The sequence below is a fragment of the Pygoscelis adeliae genome, unplaced genomic scaffold (assembly GCF_000699105.1).
Source record: "Pygoscelis adeliae isolate BGI_AS28 unplaced genomic scaffold, ASM69910v1 Scaffold63, whole genome shotgun sequence".
In the NCBI taxonomy this organism is placed as follows: domain Eukaryota; kingdom Metazoa; phylum Chordata; class Aves; order Sphenisciformes; family Spheniscidae; genus Pygoscelis; species Pygoscelis adeliae.
The window spans coordinates 4,921,115-4,934,689 of NW_008824414.1; positions in this window are offsets into that span (position 1 = coordinate 4,921,115).

The window sequence follows — 13,575 nt, forward strand, 5'->3', positions numbered from 1 at the left end:
GAGAAGACCATGTTGGGCAGGTACACCTCAAAGTGACTGTGGCTGTGGATAAGTCTATGCCGCAGCAGATATACCCCTGAAGAGACTGTGGCTCATAGATAAGGCTCCACTTGGAGCAGGTACAACCTGAAGGGACTGCAGTCTGTGGATAAGTCCAAGCCAGAGCAGGGGCAAGGGGAGGAGTTCTTTGCAATGCTAAACCCTATAACCTGGCCCAAAGAGACCAGGGGTGGAGATCGTAATGGAAATACCTTTAAATTGTTGTAACCCGGGGTTTGAGTTGCATGTTAATGGAAATTACTATAGCAGGAACCCGTTGTTGCTAGCCAGGCTAGGAGCAAGGGGAGGAGTTCATTGCAATGTTAAACCCTATGGTCTGGTCCAAAGGGACCAGGGGTGGACATCGTAATGGAAATACCTTTAAATTGTTGTAACCCAAAAAAAAAATTTGAGTTGCATGTTATAGGAATTACTGTAGCAGGAACCACCTGAACCAGTGGCCTTACAAGAAGCAGTGCAAGTGTAGCAGTGACCTGACCTGAGCTGGCTTTGGTGCCCAATAACTCCACGCAACACACCACCTCTCCTGTCCTGAGTGACCACCAACACAGATGGAGGCCAAAGTCATGGACTAAATGAACTCAGTGGAGTGGCTGGGGTTAAGCCACGACACCTACCCTGTTTTATAGGTAGTTCTGCTGGTTTCAGTTGCTTTAGTTTTCTGGTTTATAGTAACTCCTTGTAGCATGGTCCAATGTGCAGAGTATACCCTAAGTTTATTTTTCCTCTGTATTGTTTCTTCAGTAATAGCCCTGTTACATACTGTTTGCGTCACCATTAGTCATATTTTGTAGATGATGTTTTGTTGGGTTTTTTTAGTTGGTGGGAAGATGGTAATGAAGAATGCTTGGGATAGGACTTTAGACTGAAAATAAGAGTTCATTTCATGGTCCATCCATGTCAGTGGAGAACTCCCAACCAATTGATTTCCAGCCATTTCCTGGTGAGAAGATAAGGGATTGACTCTCCTCAGGAGATGCTCATATCCTGCGTTGGACCTGGACCTTTGTGCATCCAAGTGAAATTTCCATACTTCACAAAGGGAAATGCTTTGTGTGTGCATGTGTGTTTGCACACACAATAGTATTAAATACCATACAAAACTTTCCACAAAGAGATCTCAAAAAGGGCACCCCAAGTATCCCATGTTATGACAATGTTTCGCATCAGATTTGATAGTCAGGAGAAGCCTATGAAGGAAGGGCAAGGGTAAGAGTATTCGGTGAATTAGGCTTAGACATAGATAGGCCATGGACAATTACACAAATAAAAGAGCCCCTCTCTTGAGATTGATTTCTTGTCCACAGGTATTTCTGCATCTTGATACTCTTTACTCACAGAAAAGTCGTGATGGGGTCTGAGCTCATGAACCTGACTGCAGGACTGAAGCCCAATCTTGGCTAGGGCCAGTCAGGTACTCAGCAAATATCTGTTGTTGTCATATCTGGCTCAGTATCTGGTTATAACATATTAAAAATAAACACTTCGTGAAAAATGAAACAGGATTTTTACCTGTTGAAATTTATGAAGCAAATAGCACGTGTGTGTGTGTGCATGCACGCTTCCCCAAAGAGCGCTGCTTAAATGACTGTTTACAAAGTTGGATAGCTGTCGGGCATACATTTGGAAGTAGGCTTAAAATACAATTAGCTTGCTGTGCAAAAACCATCAGAATAGCTTTGACGCTTCCTTATTGACAGAGATTGCAGGGGTAGCAGTGAAATTATAAAATAAATCTACAAGCCAACTATGAGTGTTTACTTAAAAGAGGACATTCGGCTACAGTTCCAAAATCAGTTGCGGTATATACCGCTGAAGTACTTGGGCTATAATTAGTGGGGTCCTAAATGAGATAAGCATGGCAATTTAATTATCAGATAACTTTAACATATGCTTAAAAGGATTCCAACTTGATAAGAATTGTGATATTGTTTTCTACTCAATGAAAATATCAACATCTAAATATTTAATACAGTCACAGGGAATTTAAATGAAGTAAATTTTCAGAGAAAAATGAGGCGAAGCACTTCCCACAGCAATATGGTTGAGACAGGGTTTCCTTTTAGTTTTTGATGAGTATTTGTTTTTCTAAGGGTTACATAATTGATATCACAAAATTCTAAGCCCTCTTTTTCCCTTCCTCCGTGGTACCACTAAAGGCACATTTAGCTTGCATGTTAATTCAGAAATGCGCCTGATAGCTCTACGTAACAAAACTGTGCTGCAACATTATGATGTGAACTAATCTGTGAGCTGAGAATCTTCTGTTCATTTTGCTCATGAAATCCAGCCGTACTTTGTATAAGAATGCAGAGAAGAAAGACAAATGGTTTACCCTCTAAGCCACCCAGCATCCTGTTCTTGATATTTCAGTAACATATGCTAACATATGCTTTCCTCAAGAACTTCAAAAACATGCTTTTAGCAGCAATGAAAATAGTACCATACATCGAATTCAACTTTAAACCTCATAGTTTACCTCTAATACCATTACCTCATGTATAGAAGAAAATGTAAATCTAAAATATGCTGGTGATTATAACCTTTCTTCCTGACAGACACTGCAATATAAATGCACATAAATTGAATTTCTTCTTTAAAGAAATTTGAATACCTTTGGAGCATTTTAGCAAATCATCTCCAGCCCTTATGGCACAACTTCAATGGACTGTGGAAAAGTGCTCTCCCTATGGCATGACTCCTGCAATAGAAGGACATAGCAAGGCAGAGACATGCCAAGAAAAATAGAATGTACTCCATTGATATTCAAAATTTATTTTATTAAACTTGCACAAAAGACTGGAAAACTGGAAGCTGGTTTTATTAGAAAAGGCATTCGAATATTAACTCTATGAGTGCTGTTTGCATTGCGTGTCTGGAAAAAAATAGCAATTGAAGATATACAGTTTGAACAGTTTGACTTTGCTCCCTAGGATAGTTATTTGATTCCTTGTGTTAACCATTAAATCAGAAACTGTGAGAGTGGGTAAGTGGTGAGTAGGAGATCCTGATGCATCAGATGAGAATTCTTCAGAGGTATTCTCCCTTGGGGGAGAAATGAATGTATTTGAGCAATCTTGTGCTAATTAGTAAATATGCCAATTGGTGGATAACAGCCATATTTCAGAATTCCATTTCTAAGGGAACATATGGCAATGTTCCTGAATACCATCAGCTGTCAGTGTTTATCTTAGAATAGGGTTGGGAAATGAAGATGCCAAAAAAAGTATTTTTCAGCGCAGCAAATACTAATATTTCCATAATATGTTGGAAGGATAAACGAACTGAAGTTTCCTAAGTGTTTGGTTGAGTGGAGAATGGCCAAGTTTGCTCTAAATTGGTTGGATCGCTTTCCTGTTAATCAAAACAAGGTAGGTGTTTACTTTAGCAAGGTGAGATGCTTCAGTGTATTAAAGATTTTTACCTCTGTCTGCATAGTGCAATGTACATAACTTATGATAATCTTGGGGATTGAAAGAACTGCTCATTGATGTAGACTTGCCACATGATATTTTTTAAGATGATCTACTGCCAGGTAAATTCATGGGTTAAGAAAGTTACCTCAGTGGTGAAATATTGCCCTTAGCCTTTGGCTCCACATATGGTACAGACTTTCCAACTTCAGAACTTTAGAAATTGGTAAACGCTGTAGCTTGTCAATAAATATGATATGTGTGTGTATGTGTCAACACTGCCCCAGTCTGCCATTACAGTTAATGGTCTGGATGTGTTTTTATTCCTACTGTAACCACCTATTTTCAGAACATTATAATTTATGCATAAGCATTTCCTCATGACAAAGATCTGGGATGTGACATAAGCCAAAAAACTTTTTTTTAAATAAAATCTGTTTTGACACAAAGTTTACAAGTAGAAAGGTATTATTTATATTCTGAAGAAGTAACATTTCATAGAAAAGTTATGAATAAGGACTTCATTTATTCATTTTTCTGAGTGACAATGCATAGACATCTGAGATGATATGAAGCAGGGCTATGGCACTGGACAACCCCTGTGTTCCTCTAGAGTCCCATTCCATTTGAGCAGGATCTAATTTTTCATTATAAAATATGTCACCATCCTCTCCATTTCTCCATTCTCGTTAGATGAGGGAGTGGGTAAAAGTTTCAAAGCTTCTCAGTGGCTTAGGGCCAGATGAGAGTTAGGATTCTAAATGGCTTTTAAAATCCGGCCTTTAGACTCATTCTCAATAAAGCAATGAAAGCATTTAAGAGCCTGAGTCTCCTTGAGAGTCACTGGGATTTAGAATCCTGTACACCAGAATTAAAGTGTTTAAAGATTGAAATAGTCACTTTAATTGTTTTTTGAATGCGCGTAGATATTTTCCTGCTCTTTCAAACACCTGACTGCATTTGGGAATCTGACCCTGAGACACATCTGAATGTCCTGTGCTCAAAATGTGAGCTAATACCATGCCAAGTCAGCTGGAGCAATGCATTTGTCTATGCTAGCGATTTAAAGTAAAACTTGTTTGAGTATTTGATGTGGCTATTTAAATCTAAATTAATTCCCCATCCTAACTGTAGCAAAGATGGGAGGACATCAAGAGCAAGTGCTTCAAGCCAATGCTCTGCTTCAGTTGCTGCAAGAAAATTGCTGGTGGAGACACAGCAGTAGTGCCGCTATAATCGTGGGCCTTGAATGCAGGCAGGGAAACCCGCTGCAATAGATGAAATCGTGGAATTGTATCATCCTGCACTGGCCAGGAGAGCGGGGATCAGGGATGCTCACGGCTGTGGGTGGCCAGCAATGCCAGGACCATGGCAGAGACTAGCACAGAACTCAGCTGGGCAAACCCTGCCTGGAAGACTTGCTTGGTTTCCTGGCCCCTCTGCATCAGTCCGTGGTTGAAGCCAAACGCAGCCCACTGATGATAATCCATAGTCTATGGCCCAATGGTTGTTTTAATCCGATAAAGTGCAGCAGCTGTAGCAGGGCCATGGGGAGCACAAGCTATGCAGAGCTCCAGGTCTGCACTGAAAGTGCTGCCTCTCAAATTGTACTGGCTGAGAAGAAAGCACAGCCAGCCAGGAGTGCTTGTGGAAAGAAAATCATAGTGTTTGGCAATACAGACTAGAAATTGTTTGATGAAATGGCTACTTTTGTTCTTTTAACAGGTATTAAAAACATAGAATAACCTAGAATATAGTATAATACAGGGCTGGCAACTTTCTTGACTTTATCATGACTCTCGTTGATGTAGGTCTATCTCCCAGACTCAAAGGATGGCATATTCTTTCGTTAGTAAATATATAGCCCCTACAATGGCCAAGAAAAGCTTGATAATGTTGAAGTTGATAGCTTAAAAAAATGGAAGGAGCATGAAACAGTCTCTAAATTTGTAATCTTTAGGTCCCATGATTTTTAAGGTGAGCTTCTAATTTTGGGGCCCAGGTCACGATATGTGAATGTTTGGAGTTGGTGATAATATAAAGAATTATAAAGCCATTTGAGCATCTGCCTGTCAATTCTCACATTTGAAAGATCCATTCTTCCTGAAAGAATACTTGTTCCCTTTCAGTATTGATGTATTGATTAGACTGCTGTGTCTTTGGCAGCTTATTGTTTCTTTTGGAAATCTGAAATATGTTTTAAAAATAAATAGATAATCTCCCCTTTCCCCAACCCCTATAAAGATGGTCATCTGGAGATAATCTTTAATCACAACTCTAGGCTCTGAAACTGAGGTTTACAATAGAAATGCCAACAAAATTTTAACTGTGCCATAATACAACAGTTATGTAACTACAGTACATAATGTACTTAATATGCTAATCTCTGAATATCAGGAAGCAAAATCTCACTAGAGCAGAACTCAGCTATGGCCTAACAGCCTTTTGCTTGCAGAAAAAAAAGAGAATGAATTGCAAAGCCTGTAAGCGCGAGCTGCTTCTTCTGGTTAGCCCTGGCATTTCTGGGAGAATGAACAGCACTTCTTAATTTTCACTTCAACCACTAGCTGCTTTTTTTTATGGTATGTCCTGCCAGTTAGGCTTGATTCTGCCATGTTTTTGATGATTTATTTTTGTTTGACAATAATGTAAAATACAAACCATCTGATGCTAGGTTTTAGCTCCATTAGCTGGGAACCACAAACCTATGCCATGTCACTTTTTCTTTTTATAGTGCTGTTTCAAACTTACTGGCATAATTGATCGATCTTTTTCCTTGTCTGGATTAAATGATGTTTTTGGCCAGAGTTTCATACCAGGATGCCAAATTTTCTTACTCTTATGACTCTCATCTCTGTGTTGCACAGGACTAACTATATAATATTCAAATGCTTCATTTGTAAACACACAGTTATGTACACAAAACGTGCTTCTTAATGTTTCCCCAATTTGGCTCTGCTGTTACACTAGTGATGGCTGCTGGCATGCAGACCAACTAATTTGCGCCATGCCAGCACTCCAAAAGCTGAATTAAATTGAGCCTGGATAATGTACAAATACTGCAACCTAATGTTTTAAAAAGTCAGTCCCTAAGGAGCATACATACAGATGGGTTTCTGTTAAATACGTGTATCTCTGCACGCACCTCTCGTGCCAATATATGAATTTTAGCAAGGATCCAGTTAACAGAGATACGTTGGCACATTATTCCTGAAGTGGTTCTTCCATTATGTAATGGAGCTCCCTAGACATAACCAAAACAGCTCTCCTCAAACTTGTTGGACGAAGGGATCGCAGCCAGCCCTTACTCTCTCCTGTAGGCTGCTGCATAGAGAGAAAAGGAAGAACAGCCTGGTCTGTGCAGCAGACCCATGTCCTGCCCGTGGAGTCACACCATGAGATGGAGCCACAGAAAGGTGCTTTGCAGGATCCAGGGTGCGTGCTGGCTGCTCAGCCCCGGCCAGCCCTGGGGCCAGGGCAGGCTGGGGGAGCCAGGGGCTGTGCGTAGGACTGCAGCCGCTCTATAAAGGCAGGTTTGCCAACCTGCACCTTTTGGCTGCAGTAGTCAATTTGTTTATCGTTAAAGGTAAAGAGGCAATTTCAGCAGCTGTGAAAACGGTATTTTTTACCTTGACACAGGTAGTTTCTCCTATCTAGCTTAGTAACATGTGATAGATCCTTTTTTAAAAGACAGTAACACGTTTTACCCTACGTGAACCTTAATGTACATGTCTCGTCAGCCACATGCGATAGCCACTTCACGCTCCAGAGCATGAAGCATTAGTAAGTCACAGTGGGTCAGTAAGAGTTTCTTGTGTAAGCAAAGTGTCCTCAACCCACCAGAATATGTTATGCAACAGAAAGCACTTTTAATCTTTTTGGAAATAATTTTGTCACTCAGTTTGTGTTGTTGTTTAACATATCCAGGTGTTTCAGTCTGGCTCCCTTCAATACACAGAGGAAATATCAGAGGGGGGCTCTGTCTTTCCAACAGTCTTAGCCCAGGTAGCGCTCATTCATGTTTCTTGGATCCATGCACTCAAATACTCTCTGTAGCAATAGAAGAGTGGGAAAATAAAAGATCTTAGTGCACAGCAGAAAGAAACAGAATGAAATCGGACTGTGAAAAACCTTTTTCACATTTTAAACCTTCTCTTCACATCTGTGGGCTATTTGGATGAGTTAATCACAAGCCAACTGATGCTTGCTGCTGTGGGAACTAATAGGATGGATAAAAGATCTGGAGGGGGTGTGGAATGAAGTAGACCTGATTATTTTAAACTTGCCAGGTTTCTGAAGGGAGTTTTTAGCAGAGGAGGCATTGGAGGAGGTTGCTGTTGCTGCATGCTCAGGGGGAGGAGGGCCACTGCTGTTTCTTTGTGGAGAACCTGGTGAGCTGGTTCAGTTTATGCAGGGCTGCAGGTTTTGGATAATTCACAAAGCAAAAAGTAAAATCAAAAGGAAATATTTCCTCAACTACAAGGTATTAGTATCCTGTTCAATTTAATTTCTGCCTTCTGTTGTTGTGAACCCTTTAATATGTAGTGTCAGCTTGGCAAGGATCTTCCGACAGTATCAAAAGAGAATTTGTCCCTGAAATATTGTCACAGGAATTGCTGCAGCTCTCAATAACGTAGTCTCCCAAGAAGTAGCAATGGAGATGGCTGCTGCAAGGAGAACGAATCCGCCTTGGGCGAGGTACTGCCCCACAGTCCCCAGCAGTCTAATAATAATTTCTAAGGAGGCAAATTAATACAAGCTGGATGCTGCAAGTTCCTCATCGTGTGGATATATAGCCCAGGTATGAGGCTGACCAACAGGAGCAAGGTGAGGGGTAAGACCTGGGCTGGGTGCTGGTGGTTTCAGGCTGCATAACCCTCCTGCACACAGATGTGCTGAGATAAGCTGGCCTTGGACAAGGAAGCACAACGGGTGCACAAGGAGACTGCTTATCCAATGCATAAATATATTTCTTTGTGTTGGGAGGTAAAGCAGCTACGAGTTAGTAAACCAGAGTGCTCTGTAAGAATCTCTTGCACTATTTTTTAAAAGATAAATATTCTCCCTGTTCAACTTATATTGATTTTTCTGATTAAGTAAAAAGGGTATTTTCACAAAGATACTTCCTGCCTTTAAAATATCGTAGATCGCATGTTAAATTGCCCAGCACTTCTTTCATGAAATTATATTGTTGCTGCATGTTTGCTCCTGCTCAGATGAACCACAGATGGAATTTGCCTACTTTCAGCATGAGATAAGGCGAAGTCTTACATTAGTCGTAAAACCACCAAAAAGATTTATTAAACTGGGATTTGAAAACAGAGCTGAATTCCCCTTTTCTGCAGTTTTTAAGATTCTGAGTTTTGGGTTGTTGCTGATTTATTTGCGGGACTCTAGAGCCTGCAGAAATTGCCGCCTTCTCAGGAATTACCCATCAGGACAGATGTTAAAATATCTCAGTGCTCATTAGTATTAATTTCATGAACAATTTCTAAATTGTTCTCCCAGTGTTGAAAAGTGGGACAAAAATAGAAGAAATTGAGGATAGAAATGTTGATAATTCTTATCTCTTTCACAAATCCATTTGGCTCAGGTAGGAGATTTGTCTTTGCAATTGAATCCTGGAGAACCGACTAAATCAGTGTTCCATGAAGGCCCTTTTCTTCCTACTTTATTAAGATATTTCCCCACAGTGGCACATTTTCCTTGTATCATTAAAATATTTCCTTTGGAATTATCTCAATTTCAGAGATGACCTGTGGCCTCAAGTCACCAATTATATGACTTCAGCAGTACCTTATTTCCACTGAATAGCAGCTGAGACGACGTACCTTTTTTCTTCACCAAGATGCATGGCTCAGGTATTTAGTGTTGACTGACTTCCCCTCCGTTCACCGTCTGCCCTTTTTTTAAAAAAAGAAAAAAATTAATTAGAGGGTCTCTGTCATTGCAGTGGCCAAACCACTTTTAGTATTCGTTATTGTTTCCCTGCAATGAGTTTACAGGATGTTCCAAAATATTATGAAGATGCAGCTTACAGAGCTCCAGTTTCATGCTGTACGTGGATAGTGTTATACAAGTCATGTGGCAGCTCAGACATGTGTTTTGAGGTTTTTGGTGTGTCACTCAAGCCCCTTGGCCCTGTGTCCTTTGTATGGCTGGATGATGAATTTTATACTGGCAGAATATGCTGTTTGTGGAAAACAGATTTTGTGTGGAGGAGCTGCCAACATATTTCCTTAGACTGACATCAAAATACAACGAATGCTGTCAGGGAAGCCTTGTTCTAAAATGCGTGCTTTTGTGCATGAGTGTTTGCGTGTATCTGTGTATGTATTCAGGGCTTTTCTAGAATTTAATAATGATAACCTACTAGACATATGTATCTGTAACTCAGCGCTCTCTCTCTGCCCCAGCTACAGCCATTACCTTGAGATCTTTTATCTCAAGCTAATGACAGTCGTGCCTTCAGTAGTCAACCGTCCCTGACGAATTCCTGGAGTTGGCCAAGACGACACAAACCAGAACTCCTAGAAATAGCCAATATTGTTCTGACTTTTGGCATTATTGTCACAAAAAATGTTGTTTTTAAATTCTGTTTGGCATCTCTGAGAGCTTATGATCATATGACAGGATCAGGTTCAGTATGAGCGTTCTCTTAATTTCAAAACCATCCAGTTTTTGGTCAGTTTCACATTTTAGACCTCAAAACAAATATAAAACCTCCCAGATTCTTACTTGCCATATGACTGTGCAGTAGCTTGTTTAATTGCTTTGTACCTAAACTTTCTGTAGATAAAAAAGAGATAGCAAAATTTGCATATAATGGAAGTGCTTCATTTTGAAGCACTTCGAGCTGAAAAATGTTATTTTAACCACTTCACCCTGCTTCAATATTTTATCATTTGAGAATATAAATTGTAGGGGCACTCTTATACTAGTGACTTTGGAAAGTATAAAATCAACGCCTTCTCTATTTTCTGACTTTTGTTAGCCTAAGAGTGGGAAAGTATAACATTTAAAAATACCTACAACCTATTTTTGTCTTTGGGCTGTTGAGAAAGCTTTGCTTTGCTTTTGCCCAGAGACATGGGAAACAGTGATGGATGGTCAGAGGGGGCAACCCATCTCTTTTATTCCCACTGTGCTCTATAATTTGTAATCCTTATTGTGTCTGAAGCTAAATCTGAGGCATTCCAGAGCCTAGGTACTGCGTGCAGCAAGGTCCGGTCGACAGTGCTCTGGGCTGGGAGGCAAAAGACCTGGTGCCAGAGGTCAGGGACCGAGCGGGGAGTAGGAGCCCAGGGATCCATCCTCTGCGGTTCCGGAGCGTGTGCAGAGCTCTGCACCAGAAGAAATGGAGTATAAAATGCTGCCAAGGCAGAGCGAAAGCCTCTTGCTTTCACTTTGCACTGGTAAGAATTGCTGCAAGAGGCAGCAATCAAACCCTTCTCATTGAGACCATGCAGTCATTCCCCTGCACTGTTTCCCCAGCAGCCAGGTATGGATAATGATGCTTTTCCATGCTCGAGATCTGTGGCTGAAAATTTAAGTGACTTGTTAGTGATGTTTCTCAGCTTTTGGATCCTGCATAAATAATATCTTGATAATGGTTTGTTATTTTGCTTTGGTTTCTTTTCAAGCATTGTCAACTGTTGTTCTAAAGTACATTAAAATGCAGAAGGAATATTTTGCAGTCAGGGACGGCTCTGTTAGGGACAGGTAATGGGGAGATAATCAACAGATAGGCAGGCAGTCGTCTTGATCGTACATATGTTTTAACTTGTGGAAAGACAAAAATAGTCTTCATGCCAGAGACGTCTAAAAACTCACTGAGTTGTCATCTCGGTAAACTATCAGTCAGGACCTTTGTCATTTTGTTACTGTCTCTTGTGTGGCTTTATTCACCTCTCCCTGTACTTTATTGTAGGGGAAGTCAAAAAAGTCCTGGGTGTCTTTATTTTATTTTATTTTATTTCCACAGAGCCTTAATCTGTTTTACATCTGTGTGTGACTGCAGAAAGGCAAGAAAGGGTGAAAACGGATCAAGCCACAGTAAAGCAGTGGGAGAGCTATTTAGTACTGTTGAAATAACTCCTGTCCTATCCTGACAGATCTCAGCGCTAGAGCTTCAAAACCACTAGCAATCCTACAGAGTTTTTTTTAAGTGAAGTACTAATATTCCCTCTTGGAACATTTCTGAAATGGTACATATGTAGGTTTGCTAGAAATATTTAGGAGAAACAGCTGGACATTACAAGAAAGCTGTCTTTTATACTTAATCTTTTTATATGACCCAGTTCATATTTACAGCATATTTTCCTGCAGCTTTCCTCCTTCTAGCCCCCATCCCCTCAATCTTCTGCATTTTGCATTTGTGTCTAAACAGACGTTCAAATGAGAGGTCAGAAAAGATTGAGCGCAGAATTTTGTCAGTGCTAAGGGCCTGATTCTGCACTCCTGACTAATAGTCAGGAGTCTAATAATCAAAACTATTAAGACACCCCCCCGTTGCCTGGATGAAGAATCAGTCTAGCATCACTGCTCTGGGAGAAACCTTCAGGACTCCCGCATTGACATTTTATACTCGCATGTACATAGATAAAATATGAAGACTTGTGATTGTCTCATTTGTATCCACAAATGTGTTTGCAGCCGTCTTCGAATTACCACTTTTGCAGCATTGCTGAATGCCTACTATGAATAGCCTCCTTCAGGATAAAGTTACTAGTACAACACGGCTTGGTCCAACAGAACATCAGTGAAACACCATGTTACCTCTGAGTCGCTTAACTGGGCTCAGAGTAGATAAACAAATATCCCCAAAGTCACCGCTGTTATTAGATCATTGTCTGGCCAATGCATAGAGAATATGGAGAGTCCTAGGAGGATTTTTTTTTCCCTTGTTCTGTGTTTCAATCTATGGGGCTGAACAGTTGATTCTAGTCTTGGACTGAACTGAGCGTTTCAATAACTTGTATTTTAATCAAAATCAGACGTGTATGTGTGTGTATTTTCCTGCAACCAGCCCAAAAGACTTTTCTTTAGGGTGTTTTGAAATCATTACACTTAACGGGTGATGTGGTGCCTTCTGACGTTCTGAGGCAATATTTATCTTCGTTACAACACAATTACGTCACCATTGCTGTGCTCTAAACAGTATAAACTAATCAAGTAATAGGTTGCTACAGAAAAGCTGTTAGGAGTATCAAGACTGTAAGGATAATAAACGTCCATATTTTGTTGAAGAAAATGTATACAATAAAAACTAATCCCCTGTCTCACCCTCCTTTGTAAGAATTCACATTCTCCCTCAGTCCCTGAAGTTACTGTTTTCGTCTGAAGAACAGGCTGCTGAAAGTTGTTCATCCAAGCCTAAGCACTTAAAATTTGGTATATGCTTGAGTATGAAAATTGCATCACTGTCTTCTGTGATGATCATAGCCATACGTGTGTGACATGATGAGACGAAATGAATTGCCTTTTGCTAAGCAGCCTTTTCAAATGGGGCTGACCTAACCCCATCAAGTCAAGGGATCAGCGTTCTAGGGTTATCATTCCCCTTTCACTATGATGCAGAAAGTCTTGGGCTTTCTGAGGGGGAAGGCACTCAGCCCAGCTGATTGGGACTCACCAGTCACAAGGCTGCAGCTTAATTAACGAGTCTCTAGTCCCAAGCATCCTGAAGAGCACATCAGTATGGTACACTCTCTTTTGCTTTTCTGGGTTAGAAGATGAAAGTGTGTTTTTCTGGTGAATGTGTTACATAGTCCATGTTACAATAATCCAACCTGAAAATACTGAAGACATGAATGTGGGGTTGTTATCCCAGCAGGAGAATCAGGAGTGCAGTGATTGCTTCTGCTTCAGAGCTCAGTACCAAGGATGGATTCAGTAAGACCCAAAAGCAGCATCGTATTTTAGCTGTCCTGGAGAAGGAGCCCTGCAAATGAAGATGAGCCTGTGTACTGTATTCTTCTATACTGTGTACTTCATTCTTCCAGTGTTTTCTCCTTTCAGCCAGTATTGGCTTTTATGGGGGGGTTTTGGAGAATCAGGAGTGCAGTGATTGCTTCTGCTTCAGAGCTCAGTACCAAGGATG